The sequence below is a fragment of the Protomyctophum bolini genome (assembly GCF_963924005.1).
Source record: "Protomyctophum bolini genome assembly, chromosome: 18".
Classification (NCBI taxonomy): domain Eukaryota; kingdom Metazoa; phylum Chordata; class Actinopteri; order Myctophiformes; family Myctophidae; genus Protomyctophum; species Protomyctophum bolini.
The window spans coordinates 39,569,759-39,584,651 of record NC_137879.1 but is presented as its reverse complement, the minus strand read 5'-3'; positions in this window follow the sequence as shown (position 1 = coordinate 39,584,651).

Here is a 14,893-nt window from a genome sequence, read left to right as displayed (position 1 = left end):
GCCGCTGTTGGTCCTTCACCTGGCGCAGGAAAATCCAGATGGATGGATGCTGCCTCTGGAGTGCCGCATTCCACTTCTGATGAAAACCTATAAACAATAAAAACAATGGATGAACAGTGGTGGAAAAAGTATCGCATTAAGTATCAAACACTCCGTTGCAAATCAAATTAGCCTAAATAACGTGAGTAGGCCTAAACTTACAAAACAACGAATTGGTTTCAAATATACTTAAGTAAAGTAAAAGTTTAATCATTATGCAGAATGTACCATTTCATGTTTTAAAATGTCTAAATTACATAACAATCTTTTGCAAATAGCCGATGCAAATGTATAAATGCAATGATTTAATTGTAATTCTTTCTAAATGAACTACCCGAAACGTCAGGCTAACTATTTGTGCGCAAAGTTTACTCAAACTCACCCTCGACATGGTTGTTGGTACGGTTGTCTGAGTTCCTGGTGAAAACGTTCCACAACCTTGGAGGGAACTGGCTGTTTCCACCAATATAATTCCGCTCCAAGTAACGAATGAATTCAGCCAGCCTAGGGTAGCGCCGTCTCACTCTAACAGTGTGCGCCGATGCTGCATGACGGTGAAAATTCTCACGGACCAAAGCCAGAGGCAGGTACCCCATCGCCATGAATTTTCGGATGCATCGCCGCACACTGTCGTGCCTTCGATATGGGCCTGCAAGACCGAGCTCCTGGACCCGTCGCCAAAGGCTTTGGCAAAAATGGAAATAACATGCCGTTGGCCGACTGTCAGGAAGCTCGGTCTGGATAGCCAGCAGCAGGGAGCTCTCGAAATCTGTCACGATGCGCGTAGGTCTCCACTGGTTCCCTGTCACGCGACGCACCCTGCGTTTGACATGGGCCAAGATTTGCCTGTATTGGCCGACTGTCTTGCCGGTCACTAGGCACATCACCAACGGCACCACTCTGCCCAGATAGTTGCCATGGATTGTGACGAACTGTTCGTAGGGCCTGGGGCAACTTTTGAACGTGCCATCCATATAAATATCCTGGCACCTATATGAACGAACGAATCAATCAATCAATCAATCAATCAATCAATCAATCAATCAATCAATCATTTAGCAGACGCTCTGGATTAAGAGCGTCTGCTAAATGCCTAAATTGTAAATTGTAATCAATCAAAACGTTTTGAATTTTATGAATGTGTACAGTTTTAACTCTTACCTGCCGAGCTTCGCAAAATTCCGCCTCTCTGCAAACACCAGAACACCCCAGGCATTGTCCTGGTGTGACAGAAACCGCCTCCCACGCCATGTCTCGGCCCATTCATTTGGTATCTCAACGTCATCCACGTGGTGTGGAATAGGAGGCACATGGGCTGCCCGGGTCCTGTTCAGTTTGGACCTGACCGTTCCGAATTCGGGCACCACAACGTCTTCCTCAGCATCCCGAACAACCGCATCATACACCCTCTTTACAGGCCTTGAGGGGTCTGCCTCTACGGCGTCCACCATGGCCTGTTTGATGGCGCTGGTTTGGATCAGGGCCATGTCAGTGGGGTGGCCGTGCTCTGACACATTATGTACCTGGATATTGGCACCCTCCTCGTCCAGGTCAAAGACCTGTGTCTGCAACCATCCACTGCAGCCCTTCCTCCAACATCGCCAATAAATCTTTTCTCCCTTATTTTTACAATAACGGTACCCATCATGTATGAGCACCTTCCCTCCCTTATTCCCAGGTACGATGTATGCCATGGCTGATTTGGAAAGAAATTCCTGCCACGAGATGCTCGCCTTATATAATACTTAATACAGGTGCTGTGCATAAAAGTGATTGCACTCAAATTGGGTTTTGTGCGTAAAATGGATTGCCCTCTAGGTGTTGTGCGTAATAAGATTTCCCTCTACAAATTAATACATAGGTGCTGTGCGTAAAAGTGATTGCACTCAAATTATTAATGTATAAAGAGATTTTCCTCTACAAATTAATACATAGGTGCTGTGCGTAAAAGTGATTGCACTCAAATTATTAATGTATAAAGAGATTTCCCTCTACAAATTAATGCATAGGTGCTGTGCGTAAAAGTGATTGCACTCAAATTATTAATGTATAAAGAGATTTCCCTCTACAAATTAATGCATAGGTGCTGTGCGTAAAAGTGATTGCACTCAAATTATTAATGTATAAAGAGATTTCCCTCTACGAATTAATACATAGGTGCTGTGCGTAAAAGTGATTGCACTCAAATTATTAATGTATAAAGAGATTTCCCTCTACAAATTAATACATAGGTGCTGTGCGTAAAAGTGATTGCCATATCACACGAAAAGCAAATGGCGAGGGGCGCACAGAAAGCATGGATGCATAACCAGCCAAGAGCACTCGTATGATTTTATATTTTTACCTACATGTTACCGATTTGGGAGAATAATGATAACACCCCTTCTCTATTTATTTATTTCCATTTTAATATAGTGTGCTATTGAACCATGAAGAAACCACTTGAGTAGCCTATTTCAGCACCATGGACAGCTAATACACCGGATTTAGCAAAACAATTATGGATAATCTCTTGTCGTCAGAACGAGGTATAGTCATTCCAGATTGTTTGGCTGCCATTGCCATACTATAGATTTTCTTTTCTTTTTTCTGACGTGTTTTGGCATGCAAACTTTGTTCTCTCAGATCACTGCATCAAACTCAGCACAGAAAGCAATGTTTCATTCTACAAGACGACAGACATACTAGCATGTCTTTGAATCTTATTATATTGTATAATGAATATATATCTAATCTAATACTACTGTTAACGATTCATTGCGATCTCAAGCATGTCTACAACTTGGTTATCCAAGTTATCCAAGACAGTTGGTGTGCATTTGACAGACTCGTCTGATAAGAGAGAGAGAGAGAGAGAGAGAGAGAGAGAGAGAGAGAGAGAGAGAGAGAGACCACATGCAGGCAGCACTCAAGACCGCACGTTTGCAGAGGGCAGTACGATCCGTTCCATTTTATATAGACAATATATAGCCAATGTATTGTATACATGTATGTATAGCCTTCTATGGCACATGAACTGACGGGAATCAATAAAGGAACAGACAGACAGACAGACAGACAGCTTGTCTTATGCATGCTTGTGAGATTGCAGATCGGCTATTTTTCGGTGCGCACATTCTGAACACATTGACAGTGCGTAGCCTAAATCAAATCCGAATGTAATGTCAGGCGGCCTATGAGCTATTGATTAGCTGCTTTAATGTGCTCTGAAAAAGCATCTTTGAACGGTTCTGATATCTCCGCGCAAGACATGCTTAATTTAATGCGCTCTGAAAAAGCATCTTTGAACGGTTCTGATATCTCCGCGCAAGACATGTACATCATGACATTACAAGACATTTAATGCGCTCTGAAAAAGCTGTTTTGACAGTGGCCGGAATATCGGGAGGTCGAACCAACGGGACGTCCCTTTAGTGCGAACTGCCCGACGGGTCGAAATAACGGGAGGTCGGGCTATGGGGAATGGTAGGGGCTCTCTTAGGTCCGACCGGTAGGACCAACGGGAGGTCGGGCCAACGGGAGGTCGGACCATTGCCATGTTACCGGCTTTCCACCGCCTCGGAGGAAAGCCTGGTCTCTGTTCCAAAAGTCCGTATGATCCCGCCTGGGGCCGGATGATATGCCTACGTCACGTTGCAGGCAGCTTCCCAAACAGGATGTACCCAAAATAATCCCCCCTCCCCCGCGATCAAAATGTTAGTTCCTACCAATTAATATGCTTCTGATGCGGCGTACTTTAGTTTCGTTGAATTTTAAAATACAAAATAAATATAAATGTGAGTGTGCTTTTTAGAGATTATTTAGCGTCTTTGCTATCCCTTTGTTATACGTTTTGTTTAGTTTGTTATCCCACGAGGAAATTCTATTCTCATCGGCTACGAGAGAGAGTCACTCATGCACAAGTAATTGAGTTACTTACAGGTTATATGCGGGTCCTCCTGTTGTCGATCTATTTACCTCTTAGAGTATACTCCAAGATTTACCTCTAAATAAAAGATATATAAATGGCATCGCAAAAAAACCCCGACCAAAAATGTCAAAGGAGACCCAACAAGACGGAAAAGATGCGGAAAGGAATTGGTTCGTTCACCACATGTACTTTTTGGAGAAGATTCGCCCTTGGAGGTTGAATTAACGGTAATGTAACATACTTTAAACATTAAACTGCGTGTATAATGTCATATTAATGCATTAAGCTTGGACATTATAGGCATAATTGGAAACATTATAAAATACTGTGTACTACATTTAAATGCCATATGACTTTCTAAAATCCCAATCATGACAAAATTGATTTAATAGGCTACTATAGTCCAACTTTTTCCCCTTTTTCTCATTTTCAGTTTTTATTTCATATTGCTCACAAATGATAGGCCTACATCAGAATCAGCTTTGTAACATCAAGGTTTACATAATTGAAAACATGGGTGACATTGTGTGAAATGTTTTGTGCATAATTTACATCGTAGCCTACGTGTTGTTATTTACATGTTACATAGAAAAAAATGGAAGAAGGGGGTTGGTCAATGAAAAAATAAAAGCAAAGAAAACATTGATAGGCCTATAACATATACATGTCGACAGTTAATGCAATACAATAACAACAATGTACAGAAAATTCCAGAGGTGATCTGGTATGGCTATAATATACGATCCATTACTGTTATTTTTTTATGGAGGGTCCCCTCCCCCATTCTCTCTCTCTCTCTCTCTCTCTCTCTCTCTCTCTCTCTCTCTCTCTCTCTCTCTCTCTCTCTCTCTCTCATCTCTCTCTCTCTCTCTCTCTCTCTCTCTCTCTCTCTCTCTCTCTCTCTCTCTCTCTCTCTCTCTCTCTCTCTCTCTCTCTCTCTCTCTCTCTCTCTCTCTCTCTCTCTCTCTCTCTCTCTCTCTCTCTCTCTACTTTCACATTCTTTATCGTTTTCGAAAACGAGATTATGTTCTTTTTGCATTTTATATTATATTCTTAATTTCTTTGTTTTTATGTGTATATTATTATGTTTAAAGAATGAAAACATTTATGGAATTGGGCAAGACCAATGGACCTGGATAGAAAGTTGTCATTCTATATAAAAGTTATAGTTTATTTTATGCAGTCATGCAGTTGTGAATGAAACTGATGTCTTGACTTCTATAAAAATAATGCACAGAAACAGAGAGTCAAACAACAAATGTCACTATGATTTGTTTTTCTAATTTAGACAATGCACAACATCAATTTCTGTACAAATAACATGAATTATTTACAGTTTTATTTATTATTTTTGTAGATTGGGAAACTGATGTTAAATCCTCGGCTTTTGCATTATTGTTTATTGTTATTTATGTTCTATTAGGGCGCTAGTGCATCAGCCTCGTCTTCTGTAATGCAACAAGACACGACAGAGGGTGTCCAGGTTCACCAGGTCACCCAATCCGTGACTTAAAAGAAGCAGAAGTCAAAAAATGGATCAATGAAAAAAGAGTGATGGCCCATAAAGCAAGTTCCTCTCTGATGTACACTAAAAAAAGGTGCCAGCCATTCCTTCCCTCCATGTCAACTAAAATTGAACAACTGCAATTTAATAACTTAACTTATAACTTTAAAAATCTTTTAGGTAAGCACAGTGCATTGGAATAATTTTTGTCCATGTGAATAAATGCTTTCTCCAACCGATTTGATCCACATGCTTGGCGTTTTTGCAACTTTAGTCCAATTCATTTTATTTTTCAATACATGCGTCAACTTGAATGTATGTTTAGAAATGAAGTGTGTAAAAGTAAGCACCCAAATATGAATGATATAACGTGACAGGATTTTGAGGTTTGCATATTTATATTCGTCAGGTGAACCATTGTGGAAAACACAATTTTGAATGACATATGTTATAAAAATGTTTTAAGTAAAACGAAAACTCCATTGCTAATTTGCTTATCTTGATTAGAGGATTTTTGAGGTTTTACAAAATATCAAAAGGGTTGTGTTGACTGCACTGATTGTCTTCTGCATTTTTATAATTCCAGTGTCCTGAGATGACAAAAACATTAACTTTTTTTAAACAGAAGGGAATAATGGGGGGGGGGTGACCAGCCATCATTAGGGGATTTGCACAATATACACCGTACATTTTTGATCATCATTCAAGCTATGTCATTGTTGTATCTGGTTCATACCATACTGTTAAAACTGGGAGAGCAGTGAGAGCACTGAAGAAAGTTTGTGAGACGGCAGATGGAGTGATGAGATGTTTTATTTCAGAGTACACAGCAAAGCATACAGTATTCTAGCACCCCCATAGATGACAACAGGATGCATGAGCACACAACACACATGAAATATGCATAGAATTATGGAATTCCAGATTCTACATCATGAAAGAGATCACAGATGACTTGTAAAATCTGCTTTGCCTGTGCCATGGTGCTCACTTGAGTGTTCATAAAAATGTCTTCCAATGAGAACAAAATACAAATGTTATCAACCACCTCAGATATTAACTCCTGTTGACTGGAGTCAGAAGTTGTGCAGCTGTACAGTGACTCTGTGCTGGGAAGTGCCGGTTCTGCAATGTTTAATACAAGCATGTCCTGTAAAAGCATGTGAAGTTCTTGCTTTTGTGCACCGCTGACACTCCTTTCTCTGCATGCCAGCTTTTCATCGGCATAAGTCTCCATCGCACTAGGTCTGCCATTGCATGTATCATCACAATCACACAACTTAGCACAGACATCACAACAACCATGACCTGGAGAAAGTGGCTTTGTCTTTTCCTCATCAAAAATTTGAAGCAATTTCACACGGCGGCAAGTTGTGGTCTCCACATACTTTTTCATCTGGTCTGATACCCACACCAATTGTCTGCCATGATACAATATAAGAGCGTGGGAGTCTGCACCATCTCTCCCTGCTCTCCCAATGGCCTGCATGTAATCCTCTATTTCCCTCGCTGGTCCATAGTGGATTACCATATGAATGCCTTTTAAATCGACCCCCATACCTAGTGCAGATGTGGCAATTACCACTCTGAGAGTGGAGTCAGGGTTTTTCAGGGAGTTAGTGATATGCTCTTGTACATCATCATCAGTTGCAGAATGGTACATATCCACTAACCTATTGTCACAAACATCGTTAGCACCCAGTGGATAGCAAAAACCCTTTCCCATAACAGTTTTAAAAACATGATATAATTCTGTACATTCTGAAATGCTGTTGCAGTATATCATTATTTTCTCTGCTCTTGGTCCCTTTGTTTGCAGTTCCTCACACAACCATGCAAATGTCTTTGCTGCATCAGATGTCACCTTCTTTGTGGCAAGCCTGATATTTGGCCGATCTGGAGACACATTGATTCAGAATACAGTCCTGCATTCCCATGAGTTTGATTAGCTCCAGTCTGGTCTTCTTTGATGCAGTTGCTGCAAACAGTGGTACACGTCTGTGGAGTAGTGAACGAAGCTCACCTACAAGGCCACACCATTTCCTAAAAGGTGTTCCACCTCCCTTTTCCTGGCCCCTGTTAAAGAAAGAAAAAACGATTGTCAAACATTAATCACAGACCAGTGCTTTCAGCTTAACCCACAGCAGTTGCACACAACAAAGATTTGTCCATAGCCTTATATTGGTTATATATATTTGTCTATGGTGGCCATAGGCCTACTGTACTAGCCTGGGTAAACCCCCCCTCGCCAGATTTGCATTCTGCCTGAGGGGTCAGGCAGAATGCAAATCTGGTGAGGGGGGAGGGGGTTTCCCAGGCTACTACTGTACAGCCGGCCATTTAACACTCAGACAATTCCAGGCAACTTTTTTCTGTTATTCAGGATATATTGAAGATAAAATCAGCTGAGTTTGTATTTGGAAAAAATATAATTACCTATGTATTACACTGTTTAATTAGCATTTGTAGTAGTAATAGCTAGGCCAGTTATTGCCAGGGAAAAACAAAAGTCATAAAGCATGTTAGCCTTACATTAACAATTATATTAATATTCACCATCTTATTTTACCCTAAACAAATAACTCATGCCGTTTCATTGTTATAATGGATTACTCACCACTGAATCACAGTGTGCACTTCATCCACTGCTATGCCAAGTAAACGGTGTTGAAATAAGGGTTTTTGTAGCACATCTCTCCAGTAGTCGTTTCCAACAAAAAGTTCAGGTGAGCCAAATACAATAGAGAACTCTCCCTTTGCTATTCTCTCGTCAATGTCCATTTGTTTTCCTGCACGCGCCGCAGATATGCCTTTGGAGTTCAGTAGCTGGACTTGATCCTCCATGATCGAGATAAGCGGACAGATAACTAGCACAATTCCATCATTGGGCCATTTGACCGAAAACTTTCCTAGAAGATTGCATACCGTTGGCCACGATTGAAATATAAGACTTTTACCGAAAGAAGTCGGTAAGCAAGCAAGAACGTCTCTGTTGTCAATTAAACTTCTAATGCAAAGCCGCTGTAGTGGCTTAAAATCAGGAATTTTATGAATCCGACAAGTTTCTTGAATTACTTCTTTGAATAGTTCGTTTGGTATATCCATATTGCAATCCAACTCGTAGCGAGAGTGCGGCACAATGGCAACTGGCGAGTAAAGTCGGGGGGGAACTAACATTTTGATCGCGGGGGAGGGGGGGTTATTTTGGGTACATCCTGTTTGGGAAGCTGCCTACAACGTGACGTAGGCATATCATCCGGCTCCAGGCCGAAATGAAATGGTGCCCAGGCTAGTGAGACAGAGTTACGACAACTCTGTTCACGTCACGGGGCTTCAGTCCAATGGCGTCTCTTCTACATAGACTTCTATTGAAAAGGGACATCCGGGAGTTTATGGAATTGGAGTCTATGAGCTCGCGCGAGAACATGAACCACGTGACCAGGCTGTTTTCTGCCCCCTCAATGTCGTAACTCTCTCTGTGGCTCTGCCCTGCTAGAGACTGGAGCGTGCACGATGCACGTACCATGAACGGTCACTAGGGGGAGCCATAGTACAGTGTAATACAGTGGGGAGCAGCTATGGAACAGCTATAGAGAGGTAGAGCTGATAACTCTCCCATAGATATCTATTAAAATAATATTTTAATAGATCTCTATGGGAGATAAATATTATTTATATAAATTATTCTGAGCCTAGAATCAATCCATCCAGGATCCTGGTGAGTTATGACCATAACACCTCTGATTCTGAGAAAACAAACAAACAACAAGATTGCATATTTAATTATATGATTTACTACATTTAATTAAATGCTCTTTGTTTATAGCGTCTTTCATTTTCATTTATCCACAGAATCAGATGTTTTATGGTCATGATTCACCAGGATCCTGGAAGGCTTGATTCTAGGCTTAAAATAATTGATATAAATATTTGAATGCATTTAAATATACATATTTCTTTAATAAATAATGTAAAAGGAATGGTCGATTTTTCAGTGAGTCGAGAAAACCACGCCCACTTCTACGTTATATACTGTGGTGTCATCAAAGTCTATCTTCACTAAATCATTTTAAATATAAACTATAATATAAACCATTTGATGAAGCACATTAACAAATCTCACCTGCACAATATGTTGTTGTTCCAAATGTGTTGTTTTTAAACGTGCAAAAAAAAAAAAAATCCTATTAAGCATTGTAATAAATGTGGGTTTTCTATATGCTGTAAATGTCAGCCCTCGAAGCACCGCAGACAACAAGGTACAAATAGCAACCTTTATTATAATGTTGGACAAATACATAGTATGCAGAATAACGAATAGGCCTACAGTAAATACATGAACCCCCTATTAAACCCAAGTAGTCTGTATAAGTACAATGTCTATTAAATAAGCAAGTATAAATACAATGTCTATTAAATACTACAATGTGGCTTAAAAAATCAGTGTACACAATACACGATACAACGTCTTCATCTGGGTACTTAACTCGCCGTGATGGCGGGACCCCCCGGGGTCTGAGCTGTGACGCCGTCCAACTCCCCAGGGGATGCTTAGCTGGCCGGCGTGCCGCGCTGACAATACAGTCTCTTTAAAGTTGGTCAGCTGTCATCGTAGGTCGCGGAGCGAGGCGGCCGATCACTCTGCTACTTCCCCCAGCCCTGTCTATCTACAGGAGACTATAAGTGTAGTCTCCCCTCCTGCTTCATTCACAGCTAACTCCCCCTCGCTGTCTGTCTTCACTGTCGGCTGGACTAAAACCAGCGAACGGCCCCTCCCGCTTCCCAGAGTGCCGTGCCGCAAGACGTATGCTCCGACTTGTACAAACACCCAAGTGTCCCTTTTATACTGGCGTCCACCACCTGAATTCACTGCCGTCAATCAGTGTGTCTCTGCTCATCAATCACTGAGCTCCTCCTCTGCTTCACACATCACAATACGTTCCATGTTACTGTATTAAACTAACTGTATCACTCACCTTATTATACGTTCCATGTTACTGTATTAAACTAACTGTATCACTCACCTTATTATACGTTCCATGTTACTGTATTAAACTAACTGTATCACTCACCTTATTATACGTTCCATGCAGAAAAAACGAGTTTTGTTTTCCGACATTTGTACTCTCTACCTGGCAGCAGAACAAAAGCCACCTTATTAGCATTTGAATGCGGCATGGGCGGCGGCGCAACACCTATCTTGTAACCCCTCGTAAGGCTTATCCAGTGGGTTCAGTCGCGCCTTTGCCAAAATGCCAGGGGGTTCAATCGCGCCTCTGAACCCACGGAGTTTCCGCCACTGGTTCCATGTTACTGTATTAAACTAACTGTATCACTCACCTTATTATACGTTCCATGTTACTGTATTAAACTAACTGTATCACTCACCTTATTATACGTTCCATGTTACTGTATTAAACTAACTGTATCACTCACCTTATTATACGTTCCATGTTACTGTATTAAACTAACTGTATCACTGACCTTATTATACGTTCCATGTTACTGTATTAAACTAACTGTATCACTCACCTTATTATACGTTCCATGTTACTGTATTAAACTAACTGTATCACTCACCTTATTATACGTTCCATGTTACTGTATTAAACTAACTGTATCACTCACCTTATTATACGTTCCATGTTACTGTATTAAACTAACTGTATCACTGACCTTATTATACGTTCCATGTTACTGTATTAAACTAACTGTATCACTCACCTTATTATACGTTCCATGTTACTGTATTAAACTAACTGTATCACTCACCTTATTATACGTTCCATGTTACTGTATTAAACTAACTGTATCACTCACCTTATTATACGTTCCATGTTACTGTATTAAACTAACTGTATCACTCACCTTATTATACGTTCCATGTTACTGTATTAAACTAACTGTATCACTGACCTTATTATACGTTCCATGTTACTGTATTAAACTAACTGTATCACTGACCTTATTATACGTTCCATGTTACTGTATTAAACTAACTGTATCACTCACCTTATTATACGTTCCATGTTACTGTATTAAACTAACTGTATCACTCACCTTATTATACGTTCCATGTTACTGTATTAAACTAACTGTATCACTGACCTTATTATACGTTCCATGTTACTGTATTAAACTAACTGTATCACTCACCTTATTATACGTTCCATGTTACTGTATTAAACTAACTGTATCACTCACCTTATTATACGTTCCATGTTACTGTATTAAACTAACTGTATCACTCACCTTATTATACGTTCCATGTTACTGTATTAAACTAACTGTATCACTCACCTTATTATACGTTCCATGTTACTGTATTAAACTAACTGTATCACTCACCTTATTATACGTTCCATGTTACTGTATTAAACTAACTGTATCACTCACCTTATTATACGTTCCATGTTACTGTATTAAACTAACTGTATCACTCACCTTATTATACGTTCCATGTTACTGTATTCAACTAACTGTATCACTCACCTTATTATACGTTCCATGTTACTGTATTAAACTAACTGTATCACTCACCTTATTATACGTTCCTGGCCAGCCGGGGCGCCTGATGGAGGGGAAAGGAACTGGTTGGAATAACGTGTTCCTTCCACGCGCTACGTCCAACCAGGGAAACTCCCCCCTGTCAGGTGTAAAGGAGCAACTTGGACACTCAGACATGAAGGAAAGCATGAGTCCGTTGCTCTCCCCTTGTCCCCCATATATGGAGACTAGGTTGGCGGAGGGTGTGTAGAGCCCAGGATCACATTAGATGATTGACACAGGGGTGAAAAATGGGTTACAAAATCGTGGGATAAAAAGTTTTTCTCCTCAAATGTCACTGCTTGAAGTCAGTCGACGGTCAGTGGATCAGGGCTGGTAGAACGGCTGGATGGCAACTGTGAGGATGGATGGATGGATGAGAACTGCAGAGAACAGGTCCACTGGTTACCCTCCTACTGCAGAGAACAGGTCCACTGGTTACCCTCCTACTGCAGAGAACAGGTCCACTGGTTACCCTCCTACTGCAGAGAACAGGTCCACTGGTTACCCTCCTACTGCAGAGAACAGGTCCACTGGTTACCCTCCTACTGCAGAGAACAGGTCCACTGGTTACCCTCCTACTGCAGAGAACAGGTCCACTGGTTACCCTCCTACTGCAGAGAACAGGTCCACTGGTTACCCTCCTAAGAGGCCCTTATCTATGGAACTCCCTATAGATGCTTCACTTAAATCCTCATTATCCTTGCCAATATTCAAAAAACATCTAAAGAAATATCTTATCTCTTCCTCTCTGTAGATTACATGTTTTACTTTGATGCGTTATATTTTCTTTTGTGTGTTTGTTGTTGTATTGTTTTTTTCCGTTTTTTTGTGCAGTCTGTGTTTTTATTTCTTTACTGCACAGCTGCCCCCCCCTTTGCCAACTTGAAGACCTTTTTACTGTTCTTTATGAACTTTTAATCTGTTTAAACCAACGACCTCTTCCTACAGGAAAGGATTCCAAATAGGCCAGCTGGCTTCTTCCCTTCCTTGCATTGTATTTCTGTTCTTTGATATGTTATTGTCTACTTTTTTATACTACATGCTAAATAAATAAACCTAAACCTAAACCTAAAGTGAGACTTGGCAGCCCTGGGTAAAGGCTAGTTAGAATAAAGGTACAGTAAGGTACAGTACAGCCCTGGGTAAAGGCTAGTTAGAATAAAGGTACAGTAAGGTACAGTACAGCCCTGGGTAAAGGCTAGTTAGAATAAAGGTACAGTAAGGTACAGTAAGGTACAGTACAGCCCTGGGTAAAGGCTAGTTAGAATAAAGGTACAGTAAGGTACAGTAAGGTACAGTACAGCCCTGGGTAAAGGCTAGTTAGAATAAAGGTACAGTAAGGTACAGTAAGGTACAGTACAGCCCTGGGTAAAGGCTAGTTAGAATAAAGGTACAGTAAGGTACAGTAAGGTACAGTACAGCCCTGGGTAAAGGCTAGTTAGAATAAAGGTACAGTAAGGTACAGTACAGCCCTGGGTAAAGGCTAGTTAGAATAAAGGTAGAGTAAGGTACAGTAAGTACAGTACAGCCCTGGGTAAAGGCTAGTTAGAATAAAGGTACAGTAAGGTACAGTAAGGTACAGTACAGCCCTGGGTAAGGGCTAGTTAGAATAAAGGTACAGTAAGGTACAGTACAGCCCTGGGTAAAGGCTAGTTAGAATAAAGGTAGAGTAAGGTACAGTAAGTACAGTACGGCCCTGGGTAAAGGCTAGTTAGAATAAAGGTACAGTAAGGTACAGTACAGCCCTGGGTAAAGGCTAGTTAGAATAAAGGTAGAGTAAGGTACAGTAAGTACAGTACGGCCCTGGGTAAAGGCTAGTTAGAATGAAGGTACAGTAAGGTACAGTACAGCCCTGGGTAAAGGCTAGTTAGAATAAAGCATAGTTAGTTTATACCCTCAATAACAATACATCGTGTGGTGGAAAATTTGATTTATTTATTAACAGTTTGCAGAATTACAGAATTACATTTCAAGCACAAAAACTCAATACAAAGACTGTTAACTGTGAGTGGACGAGCCAATTAAGCATTACACTTGTTTACAACAGGGTCCACCATGTTCAATTCATCAAAACATTTAGAGACGTACAAACAGACACTTCTATATAGTTAAAGAACAGAACAGGAATTCATCATAAAGGAGGTAAAAAGGGAAAAGAAACATATACAGTGAGGGGAAGAGGGGGGGGAATTAAACCACTTCAGTGCACTGTGCCTACACATGTTGCGACCACAATGCAAGGAATAAATGCATTCGCCATGTATCCGAAGGAAGTCTGATCCAATCACTTTTACATTTCTCCAGTTTAATCCTGAGTTTAAGTTTTGTTGTGTTCAAGATCTGATTTTAGGCATGTTTAAGCCTCCAGGAAAATCCGTGTTGAGGTTCTTAATCCACTGTTTTTCATTAAAACGTCTTTGTCCTAAAACTGTCCAGTTAGGATTGTGTTGAAGTCCAGCGCATTTTAGAGCTTCAATGCCGTGAGCCATGAAATGTTGCACAAATCTTGTGGTTGTCTTTTTGGCATTGTTAATATTGTATCCGTGTTGTCCCAGCCTTGTAGCTATTGTTTTACCCGTTTCTCCGACATATTGTAAACCACATTTTTCACACGTGATTAAATAAATGCAGTTGCTGGTTCTGGCTGTTATTTGTCACAGGGTCCACCATGTTCAATTCATCAACACATTTAGAGACGTACAAATAGACACTTCTATGTAGTCAAAGAACGAATTAATCATAAAGGAGGTAAAAAGGGAAAAGAAACATATACAGTGAGGGGAAGAGGGGGGGGGGGGGGGGGGGGGGGGGGGGGGGGATTTTACGGGGCCAGTTTTACTTCAGTAAAAGTACCAATAATCCAATTTAGAACTACTTCGTTATGAGTAAAA